General features: G+C 37.0%; 1 pseudogene; it reads left to right on the forward strand.

The window, feature by feature from the left end:
- The first annotated feature begins 5304 nt into the window (after window positions 1–5304).
- LOC102011411 lies at window positions 5305–5891 on the forward strand (annotated as a pseudogene).
- Window positions 5892–12673: the final 6782 nt, after the last annotated feature.

The following is a 12673-nucleotide window of genomic DNA, read 5'->3' on the forward strand; positions in this document are numbered from 1 at the left end:
TTTGGCACTCATGAATTTCTTCAGTTGTTCTTTATCATGAAAATATTTTATTTCTCCATTAAATTTGAAGGATGGTTTTGTAGGGTACATCAATCTCGGTTAGATGTTGTTTTTTCTCAATACCTGAAATACTTCACTCCAAGCTCTTCTTGCATTTATTGTTGGTGTTGAGAAGTCTGCCATGATTCTGATGGGCTTTCCTTTATAGGTGCTCTGTTTCTTTTCTCTAACAGCTTTTAATATTCTGAGCTTTTGTTGAGTTTCTGGGATCTTGATCACTATATGTCTGGGTATAGATTTATTTTGATTATGATTAACTGGAGTTCTATATGCTTCACTTATCTGGATGTCCAATTCTTTTTCCATGCCTGGGAAATTTTCTGCTATTATTTCTGCAAATAGTCTTTTTGTGTCATTTGTGTTGACACCTGCTGTTTCATTAATACCTATTAATCTGACATTGTTTTTCTTTGCTTCATCTTGTAGTTGTTTTTTTTTTTTTTGTTGTTGTTGTTGTTGTTTTTTCGGTTTTTCTCCAGTACCGGGAACCAAACTCACGACCTTGCACTTGCCAGACAGGTGCTTTTGCCGCTGAGCTAAATCCCCAGCCCCCCATGCTGTTTTTTGTTTTTTGTTTTTTGTTTTGTTTTTTCTCTGGTACCGGGAACTGAACTCATGACCTTGCGCTTGCCAGGCAGGCGCTTTGCTGCTGACCTAAATCCCCAGCCCCACCATGCTGTTTTTATTACTGTAGCTTTGTACTATTACTTGAAATCTGGAATTGTGATTCCTCCTTTATTGCTCTTGTTGCCCAGGATTGCTTTTTTCTTCTGGGTCTTTTCTTATTCTATATGACTTTTGGGATTGTTTTTTCCAGTTGTGTGAGGAATGCTGTTGATAATCTGATTGATATTGCACTAAATCTATATATTAGTTTGGAAGTATGACCATTATGACTATATTGGTTCTGCCTATCCAGAAACAGAGGCTGTTTTACCTTTTTGATTGTCCTCTTTGATCTCCTTTTGCAGAGAACCATAGTTTTTCTTGTAGAGGTCTTCCACTTCTTTAGTTATGTTAATTCCTACATATCTAATTTTTTGGATGCTATTGTACATGTTATTGCTTTTTTTGTTCCTCACTCAGTGAGTTAATTTTTGGTGTAGAGGAATACTATTATTTATTGTGTGTTGACTTTGTGTCCTGCTACCCTGTTGTATTTAGTTATTAATTCTCCGGGTCTTTTGGCAGAATTTTTTGCAACTTCTGAATAGAGAGTGATGTTCTCTGCAAATAATGATAATTGGATTTCTTCCTATTCTAGGCATATTCATTTTATTTCTTCCTTTTGCCTGAACACTGTTGCTAATATTTTGATTACCATATTGAAGAGAAGTTGAGTCAGTGGACAACCTGATTTGGAGGAAAGCTTTTAACTTTTCCCCATGTAATGTAATGTTGGCCAATCATTTGTTATAAATGAGTTTTATCAGGTTGTGAGAAGGTCCTTCTACACTTATTTTCTTCAGGGCTTTTAGGATGTGTCAAAGAGGTTTTTTCTGCTCTTGAGATGATCACACAATTTTTGGCCTTGCTTCCTTTTATGTGATGCATTGCAATTTTCATTTGCATATGTCAAACTTTCTTTCTGCCCTGAGATGATCCCTATCTGTTCATGCTGTCTTACCTTTTTGATAATTTACTGCATGCTGATGTTAGTATCTTGTTAAAAAGTTTTGGTTCTGTTTTTTTAAAGAGATTGGCCTATAGTTCTTTTTTTTTTAGTTGGATACCTGACTAGTTTTAGAATCAGGTTAATGCTATCTTGCAGGAATGACTGTGGGAATTCTCCCCTTTTAATTTCATTAAAAAGTTTGAGGGGTATTGTTGTTAGATCTTCTCTGAAGTTCTTCTGGAATTCAGCAGTGATTCCATCAGTACATGGACTTCTCTTTATTGGTGGGTTTTTTATTAGTGCTTCAATTTCATTGCTTGTTGTTGGATTATTTTTGGATTTTATATCTTCTTGATTGAGTTTTGGAAATTCTTAGGTATTTAGGAATCTGTTCATCTCTTCTGAATTTTTTGATTCACTGAAATACAGTTTTCTGAAATACTTGCTAATAATCTGGATTTCAGCATTATCTGTTGTGATTTCACCATTTTTATTTCTAATTGCATTGATTTGGCTCTTTGCTCTTTTTAGCTAAGGGTTTCCTCTTTTGCTTATTCTTTCAAAAAATCATCTCTTTGATTCACTGATTCTTTGAATTTCATTAATATCTACTGCGATATTTTTAAATTCCTTCTTTGCACCAATATTAGGTTTGAATTGTTCTTATTTTTTCTAGGACCTTGAAATACACCATCAGGTTATACATTTGCACTTGTTCTGTTTTTGTGATATGGGCACTCATATATATAAAGTTCTCTCTTACTACTGCTTTTACTGAGTCCCATAAATTCTGCTATATTTTACTGGCATTATCATTTTAATTGAGAAACTATCTAATTTCTTCCTTGACTTTTTCTATGATCTGTTGATTATTCATGTGTATTATTTAATTTCCATATATTTACATAATTTCTGTGATTTCTTTTGCCTTTGATTTGTAGTTTCTTAGTGCAGTACTCTGGCAATATTGAGGATATATATCTCTTCCAGTCCCTATTTTCATGTGTCTAGGGTAGATATCCAGAATTCTGAAATGCTGAATTGTATGGTAATTCTGTGTTTTGTTTTGATGAATCATTATACTGTTTACCACTGTAGCTGTATTGTCTTACATTTCCACCAGCAATATGCAATGAATCTAATTTCTCCTTCTTCTGGTTAACTTTTCTTTTACTACAAATTTTGGTGATAGCCATTTTAATAGTAGGAAATCATATTTCATTGTGATTGCTATTTTCCTAATGTTAACTTCTTTTCATGTGTCCAATGGACATTTGGAGAAATATCTATTTAAATATTTTAAATATTTTGCCATTCTTTAATTAGATTTTTGTCATATATATATATGTGTGTGTGTATATATATGTATACATATATATATGTATACATATATATATGTATAATATATATATATATACATATATATATTACTGGCTTCTTTCACTCTACATATTTACTTTTTTATTGCATGATTAATAGTTCATCTTTTTACTATCAATCAGCATCTTATTACATGAATAGACCATAAGTTATCTGTTCATGTCTTGAAGATATCCAAGTTAATATGCAGCCATTAGTCTAGGGCAAATTATTCTGCACAACTTTGACAAGATCTTCCCTGTATTCAACCAAATACAGGATGGATCTCTGGGAGACTCACACCAACACTGTATCTCCTATTTTATTACTTGTAGCTTTCAAGAATATCTGTAGAGTATGCTGGGAAGGCAATATCCTGAAACAGGGAAGAATTAGCCTGAGCAGCCCAGGCTCTGTTCCTGTCCATCCTAGAAACAAGAAGTCCTTCAATATTTCAGCCTGGTGTGTTGATGCTCCCATGCTATAAATTCCAAGGTGACTGCCTTCTCAAGGTTATCAAAAGGATTGCAAAGAGAGCATGTGTAAATATGACTGCACTTGTAATGGGTAGCTTTCCTGAGATTTGGAAGACGACTTTGTTGTGAATCTTACATTTTTGTTGTCCCTCAGTGCCTATCTGTACATAACAAACCTGCTACTGGGTAAGGTGGCACATGCTTGAAAGACTGAGGCAGGAGGATCAGGAGGATTGCTGTGAGTTTGAAGCCAGCCTTGGCTACATAGTGAGTTCAAGACCAGGGTGAACTTCATAGCAAGACCCTAATTCAAAACACTGAAACAAACACCAAAAAGAAAAAAAACCCATTTCCAACCAACCAACAAACAAAAAAAACTCCATATAGTCCATTGTTTGTGAGGATTCCACCTCACTAGACTGATGCCAGTGATGGAATGGGCCCAGCCCAAGGAACAGTGGGAAAGTTGTTTAGAATCCTCCCTCAGACCTGATACTAGAGTGCAATGAACTACCTTCACACCATATACAGTATGTCTCATTAGACTTTTAGCTCTTTCGAATGGCAGCAGATACTCTTCCCAAGCCAATGTAAGCCCCACATAATCTTCTTTCTAGTTCTCTCAGGACTTCTGTCCTGGACACATTGAGCAGTCTTCACATGCAAGCAGTGATTATACTCTGCAGAATAGTGAAGGTGGGAGTGAAGGGTTGAGTCATCTATAGAGACTCAGAGAACTATTTGTAATTGTCCCTGAGTGTAATTATGTCTTTTTCTGGTACTTCTCCATCTCCCTTGGTTTCCCCAAATTCTCAGCCCCATCTGTGAAATCCCTTGTGTCTCACAGGCCCCTCCAGAGCTTTACTCTCTAAGCTGCAGCCTTCTATCTTCCTCAAGGCAGTAATGGGCATATTCACCTAGCTTGCCCTGGTTTTTATTCTTAACTCCTAGAGATTACTGCCCTTAATTCCTCAATCTCTAATATCTTGAAAATCACCTTTTCTCATATATTTTATCCATTTTAAAGTTTGTTTCCAATGGGAGATCAAGTCTTATATCTTTGGCTCCAATTTGGTCAAAAGCAGAAACTGTGAGCTCCATAATTGCTATTTGATGCTTTTTATAGATTCTTCGGGTGAGATTCTGTATCTTGTCTCCCACCTTTTGAACATATAAATCACAACAATTTTAAAGTTCATTGCTAGTAAGATAAATACCTGAATCATGTGTGAGTTTATTTCTATCTTCATAACACTGTTGCTGTGTTGGAATGAAAGTTTATAATCAATTCTTAGACATTGCACATAGACAAGCTACTGACATGTTATATATGGTCATACAAAATTTAATTTAATTTTTGTTAATTAGTTAGAGAAAAAGAGGATCATAAAGATTGATCTAGGATCAAACTACATAGAGATTAGATTTTTACCTGTGCTAGTTAACTGTGGTGTCAACTTGAATAAGAAACACCCAGTTGATTGGTTTAGCACAGTCCTGGGTGTGTCTAGATGATGGACTTATTGAAGAGGGAAGCCCTGCCCTAGGTGAGTGGCACCAACTAATAACACTGCAGCTGGATGGAATTAAAAAGGAAAGAAGGAAGGCTTGCTTCTATTTCTTCAGAGGAACTGCAGTCTTTGTCATCACCTTTGGACATCTCTTCCAGCCTACCAGTGCAGACTCTTTAGCATTTCAGAGCAGATCCCTTGGCTTCCTGATATAGACTTGCATGGGACTCACAGTGAGCTCAAGTCTGATTTTGTGGGTGGCGGCAATCGAGAAGGCAGAGCCATGAAGGCCTCGGGCACACTCCGGGAGTACAAGGCGGTGGGGCGCTGCCTGCCCACCCCAAAGTGCCACAAGCCACCTCTCTACCGCATGCGGATCTTCGCACCCAACCGTGTCGTCGCCAAGTCACGCTTCTGGTATTTCGTGTCCCAGCTGAAGAAGATGAAGAAATCCTCAGGGGAGATCATCTACTGCGGGCAGGTGTCTGAGAAGTCTCCGCTGCGGGTGAAGAACTTCGGCATCTGGCTGCGCTATGACTCCCGCAGTGGCACCCACAGCATGTACCTGGAGTACTGCGACCTGACCACGGCGGGTGCAGTCACCCAGTGCTACCCGGACATGGGCGCCCAGCACCGTGCCCTCGCCCACTCCATCTAGATCATGAAGGTGGGGGAGATCACGGCCAGCAAGTGCCACCGGCCCGCTGTCAAGCAGTTCCACGACTCCAAGATCAAGTTCTCGCTGCCCCACCGGGTCCTGCCTTGCAAGCACAAGCCCCGTTTCACCACCAAGAGGCCCAACACCTTCTTCTAGGGGCGGCCACGGCTGTGCCAATAAACTCGGCGCGGCTCTTGAAAAAAAAAAAAAAAGAGCTAAGACTGGGCTTTGGCATCTTCTACCCTTGACTGTGCAGGTGGCCATTGTATGCCTGCCTTGCAAATCCACATGTATATGGATACATATATCTTACATATGTGTATCTTATATTAAATCTGTTTATCTAGGGAGCACTGATACACTGTCTTTTAATCATATTCCAGTTCTGATTTGCAGTTACTTTCAGTACAAATTCCTTCAAAAGTGAAATGGGAGCTGGGGTGTGTATGGTTTCTCATTCTTTTTCAGACATATATTTATATACTGTGAAGCTTTCCAAAGCTCTACTTCATTTCTCATTTTCTTAGATATTTCTGTCTCCTTGTTTACTTAGCCTAGCATAGTGCTAAGCTTAAGACACTAGCAAAAGCCTCCAGGGAAACATGCAGTACTGAATTTAGCTCATATTCCCTATTCTCCCCTTCTCTCTGTCATACCTGTTTCCTCAGGAATCTTAATTTCAAGTTTCTCTCCAGTCTTGTGTCATTATTACAAAATTTTATTCAATTTTCAGGCTTCTTTGGAGCAACTTTTGTTGGTAGTTTTAGTCTCTAGTCCTGTGCAATTTGGTAACCAGCAAAAGTTATACAGAATAGGAAACTCTTCTCAGTATGATTCTCTTCTTTCTGAGATTATGACTCTTTTCAATTCTATATTCCTTAGTGACCCTTGCGGGTGAAATGATTGTGTGTGTGTTTGTGTGTGTTGCACAGCTTTTCTAGTTGTTACTAGTGGGAGGCTTGACAAAAACTGACCATAGCTGCCAGGAGAGTGGCACGATACTCTTTCACATTTCATCTTTATTACCCATTAATCATATTGCTTTTATTTTATTTCATTTTATTTATTTTTTAGAGTAGGAAATTTATTGGGGAAAAGGAATGGGGAATAAGAATAGTTCCTGAGAGACAGGAGGGGTCCCGAGTGGGTTTCCCAGTTGTATGGTTTTTAAAATTTATGTATTTAAGAGACCTTTTTTCCTTCTCTATCTTTAGGAGAGATATAGTCAGTTCTATAGAATCAGTTTAAATATAAAGCAAGATGACTTTTATGAAAGCACTATGCAACCTATAATTTTTCATTAAATTATGATATTATTTGTAGCACTAATAACAATAAACTAATATATAAAACCACAATGGCTACCCTTTATCATGCATAATCTAAACTATGTGTCAAGTAATATGATGCATATGATTCACATTCTTCATGACAATGCTCACAATAGATATTTAACTCTTTAAGTACATGTTGGACATTATTGGTTATTGGACATAACCTTTTTATTTTACATACATAGTATCTTGATTGGATGTCTTTAAGAGCTCTAAGCTCATCATTATAAATGTAAGACTAAGGGTAGAAAGATATGAACATTCTCATGTTTTACATTTTATGAATTCATAATGTGATATGTAAACTGGTGTTATACTGAAAATATATGACCTTGTTGAAGTGCTTCATGTTCTCTGAGCCTTATTTATCTCACCTTAAAATGATACTTTCCCTATAGGATTATTAAACAAGCTAATATAGAGAGAGCTCCTAAGATCACGCTTAACATATAGACATCGTTCAACATTGGTGCCACTGTCTAGCATTTGACTCCATGTAAATGCTTTTAAAAATATTTGAATTCACATAGATCTACAGTTATTTTAAAAATTTGAGGTAGTAGAGAATCTAAGTTATCATGAACGATCCAGTAATACTTTTCCTTTTTCTTATTTTACTTTACTTTTTTTTTTTTTTTTTTTTTGGCAGTATTGGGGATTGAACCTAGGGTCTTGCACACTCTAGGTAAGCATTTCTACACTGTATCACACTACTAGCCCTTAGTACTTTGATTTTAATTTTCATGATATGATCCTGTAACTTGCAGTATCTCAAGAACTTGAACTGGTCCTTCTTGTAGTACCTCAAGAAAACATACTGTTTTATCTTCTGAATCTATTCCCTTTAGCTGAAATACCTTACCCACTTAGTTTTCCTAAATTTCTATGCTGTTTTCCAGGTACTATCAAATATAATTTGCTCAAGAAATCTCTGTTTATGACTTAGAAAACTGACCATTTGGGGAACTTTCTGTTGCTCAGACATCATTTCCTGAAGTTCAGTTCCTTTTTACACGTCTCTCCCCGGTCCATTCCCCAATTTATTTATCAGGTGAGCATTGTATTTTTTGTTGTTCAATTTTCAAAACCTAGCTAAATTCTTGATACATCATAGAATCTCAGAAACTGCTGTTTTCAGCAAAAATATTTTTTCAAAAGGAATAAATAGATGGATGACTTCTACAGCTTTAATGTAAACTGTGACAGCATCCAAAAAAGGTAATCCAACATGTATTAAGCAGCAAAACTAAACTCACAATTTTGAATCCTGAGTACACTTTAGAATCTGCTGGGATGCTTTCAAAGTATAAAATTTCTGTGACACTGTCTTGATATTCTGATTTACAAATCATACTTAGCTTGAAGGAGTTCTGTAAATTGTATTTTTTAAAGTTTTCTCAGAGATTAAATGTATAGTCATGTTTAAGAAGCATTAATCTAATCTATTCTCCTCTAGTAGGAAATACAAGATAACACTGATTGTTTTCTTATGGGGAATCCAAATAAGAAAAGAAAAGTGAAGGTAAGTATAGAATTAGTTAAAAATTATGAACAATAGGTTCCACATCTTAATGATGGTTATTAGATTTTGTGAGGCAAACTTTAGTCACTTGGAATGATTTGCAAATTAGTTAAATCTAAATGCTCAGAAGTTTATAAACATTAAATTTCTTTTAGTTTTTACAGAAATCCAAGTTATATTAAACTAAAACTATCTTTAAAAACTTAAGGTTTTGTTCATCAAATGGACATGAAATACAGTGGGATACATGTGGGCTCACAGTGAGGTGATTACAACTTGAACCCTAGATCTCCCACATATTGATCTATTAGTAAAAACTCTTCCTCACATCAAATTCTCAGTTTCTTCATGTGTAGAACTGGGGGCACTAAAGGACAGAACTTTCCTCTTTCTCTGTCAAAGATCCTTGGAAAAACCAGCCCACAGGACCTATGTGAACAGTTGCTCTTGGTTGGACTGTCTGGGAAACAGACAGTGAGTTGAAGTTTAGCTATAGGGTTTGGATTAGAGAGTGCTCCTGGGAAGGGAAAGAGGGAATGTTTTGTAGAAGGCCAAGCTGAGCTGTAAGACCTGATGAAAAACCCTGGTCTCATCCGATATAGAACTCCAAAGCTGAAATGTTCATCAGTATTACCCTCATGCTGGGTTGAGATAGCCAGCTCAATCAATATATTCATGCCCAGACTGCCTGTTGGATCGTGGGCTGTGCTGGGAGTGCACAACCTTGGTCAGAGCAGCTCTCTGCAACTGAGGCAGAACCAGAGGTGGCCAGTGGTCTCTTAAAAATCTGAGAAGCAAGTCTTTCTTGGTGAGGGCTGTACAAACCTCATTGCTGTCTTTGTCAACAACTGTCAACCAACGTTTTCATGGAGCTTACTGTTTGCCCTAAATTCTTCTTTTATCTATTACATATATTAATTCTTGTATTCTTTATAACAATACACCAAATAATCATTTATGTATGTAATATCATCATTATTCACATTTTATAATGGTGACAGTTGAAGAACAGTTGAAGACAGTTGAAGAATTTATAATAACTTTATGAATTTGAATCCAGGCAGCCAAAATATACTATTGATGCTTTAACCACTAGGTTATCCTGCCACCTAATGGTTTAATCCTTTGGAGATAGTCTTATTTCTTTGACAAGAAAAATTCCTGAAAGAAGAATATCGTGTCTTTTTCTCATTGCACTCACATGATACAGTAGAATAAAATTTAATATATAGAAAGAAAGAAAAGAAAATTCTGGAAGGGAAATATTTCCTCAGATTCCACAAGGTTAAATATGTGATTAAAATGAGAGTAATTTTATTGAAATGGAAAGATCACACATCTACTTAAACAGCTAGACACTAGAGTGTTTAAATATCTAAGTGGATTTTCTTAGTAATAATGTCGTGTGCTTAGTGCCCCTCCAGCTCCCATTGTTAATTTCTTTTCTGCCCATATATTTCCAGACTAGAGTGCAGCTTTGCTGCAATGATGTTTCCTACTAAGCCATGCGGTGGGCACCCCCTCCAGTCTAAATGGCCTTCAAATGGCCAGGAGTGCCTTGGGAAACTGCCATATCCCTGAACTCACCAGGCACATTAACAGATAAGCTAAATTCTAGACATAGCAGTTAATGCAATTGTTCATTTAGATAAATCATTTATTTAAAATTCCTTTGAGTCCCTTAGTCCCAAGACATGATTTTCAAATCCATGCTTATTTTATTACCTACCAAGATATGGGTCCTTAACCAAGTAACTCTTGACATTCTGCCAGGGGAAATGATGAGGTTTTAAAAGCTACCTTGGGAATAGCTCACTTTTACCTCCATGACTGTTCCCTTTGTGGGAAGTGTGGGGAAGTGCTCAGTGGGAACCGCGATGTTAATCCTCCATTTGGTGCCAGTGATTTACTCCTAAAGAACTGTAAGAAAATAGACTTAGCTAAAAATAAATTGGAAGGTTGAACACGAGAGGTGAAGGAAAATGAAATCAAAGGATATATGTATCATATTCATTCCACCAGCAAATACCGAGTACCTTCTGTGTTGGAGGCTTTGTCCTATGAGCTAGACTGTGACAGTGAAAAGAGAATTAAGTTGCTAACCTCCCTAAGGATTATCCTAGAGAAGTCTGGATAAAATGAGTGGAGGGATCTACCTTTTTAGAATTCATCCACTAGTCAGTGGCTGAGAAAACTTCAAAATGTTTTCTAAAGAAGATGGGTGGGAAATGAGGTAAATCATGGGTTCACAAACTTGCACACACACCACATTCACCTGGAATTCTTACTAAAGCAACCATGGCTGTGTCCAGCACAGCACTTCTGATTCAACTAGACTAAGATGAAGTTGGAGAATTTGCCCTTTTAACCAGTCTCTCATGGTGCTGAAGTATATGTTTTGAGAATTACTGAAAGGTATGGTAGAATTTGACACAGAAATTCTAGTTTATTAAAGGACACTACACAGTAGGATACCAGTTCCGAAAAGTTCAGCCTTTTGATTGGGCTGTAACTTGGTACCAGTTCTACTAGGATTTCATATTCTTGCAGGTCTTTTAGGGAAGTACATGACACTCACCTTGGTTTTGAACAGGTTAACCAAGTAGAAAATTATTGCCATCTTTAGAATCTGCATGACAGCCGACATCCTCATTACAAGTTCTGAAAAGCAGAGTTGAGACTCTGGGTTGCATATCTTCTTAAGTTCTTCTCAGGTTCTATTTTTCCACATCTTCTGCCACCACTGTGGTGAGTAAAGAAACCACTCACTCTGATCACAGAGTCCTTGCAATTGTAGTCTACTTGACCCACAGTATGCATATTTGCTTTACTTCAAGATGCTTTATTTCTTTGAACCTGTAACCCAGGAAAAAGGTTTCAATGGCTTTAGCTTACACATTTTAGTTCCAAGGGCCTCTATTACCCAGGCACATAGTAGAGTGACTGGCACAGAAAAGTAGCCCAAAAAGTAGCCATTGAATGAATTTATAAATGAATGGAAGGAACCAAATAATGGAATATGAGGGTCTGTGTACAAGGAAAGAGATGCACTCACATAGCATGTACACGCATAAGGGAGGGGAAGACCATTCATTGTTATATTTTGTAAAAGCATATTATGAGTATGCTGTATTTGGAATGCATACATCAATATCCTACTCTACTTGTTTACCAATAGAAACACAGTTATCATGCCATTTAAGGCAACTTTTCATTATTTGAGACTAATTATGGGCTTATTTTGGGGTTTTTAATATTTCTAATTCTTGTACGAATTTCTGAGTGACCCCAGACATACTTATTAAGGATCAGTGTTCCCTACTTCTCTCTCTCTCTTTCTCTGTACTGGGGATAGAACGTATGACTTTCACATGGACCTATATTCTTAGTCCCCTTCCATGATTTTTATAATGTCTTTGATGCTCCGTCATTAAGTTGCCCAGGCTAGACTTAAACTTTTGAACTTTCTGCCTCAGCCTCCCAGAGTGGGATTACAAGAATGCATATCACATTCAACTTTTTTTTCCTTAATTCTTAAGTGCTGTCTAATCACTTTGACGTTTATTTGTGCTTTAGAGAGGAGCAAAGAAGACAATGAGTAGAGAAAAAAAAAGTGATTTTCCTCCTCCCATAAACATATTTAATGTTGGTTTACATATTTCTTGGGACAATCTATATAAAGCACTTAGTACCAGGCTAGCACATAGGAAACACCAAGTAAGTAGTGACGGTGAATAACAAGGCATTTTTGAAGGCCTGAACTAAAAAATCAATGGTGAAGCTGGGGTAAATGGGAAAGATTCCAGAGTTTAATTGCAGTTTTTCCTGGAAACATATTGGTTGTGTTAGAAGGAGAAAGAGAGTCTAAGAGAATTCTTAAATTTATGGTTGGGTAATGAGTACGTTCCAGTGAGCACAAGATATACGTGAAAAGGGTTAACTTGTAAGAGAATATAGCAAATTTGGTATTGGACTCACTGGGTTGGAGATGTGTCTGGGATGAATTGTCAGAAATGTTAAGTAGCATTTGAGTAATATGAATGGAAAGTTTGGGATTTCTACTGTAGGAGGTGAAAACTGAAATTACAGAAATGATTGAGGTGATTCAGCAAGAGGGAACAGAGGAGGCTTCTGGGGT

The sequence above is a fragment of the Chinchilla lanigera genome, unplaced genomic scaffold, assembly GCF_000276665.1.
Source record: "Chinchilla lanigera isolate Chin_1 unplaced genomic scaffold, ChiLan1.0 scaffold00058, whole genome shotgun sequence".
Taxonomy (NCBI): Eukaryota; Metazoa; Chordata; class Mammalia; order Rodentia; family Chinchillidae; genus Chinchilla; species Chinchilla lanigera.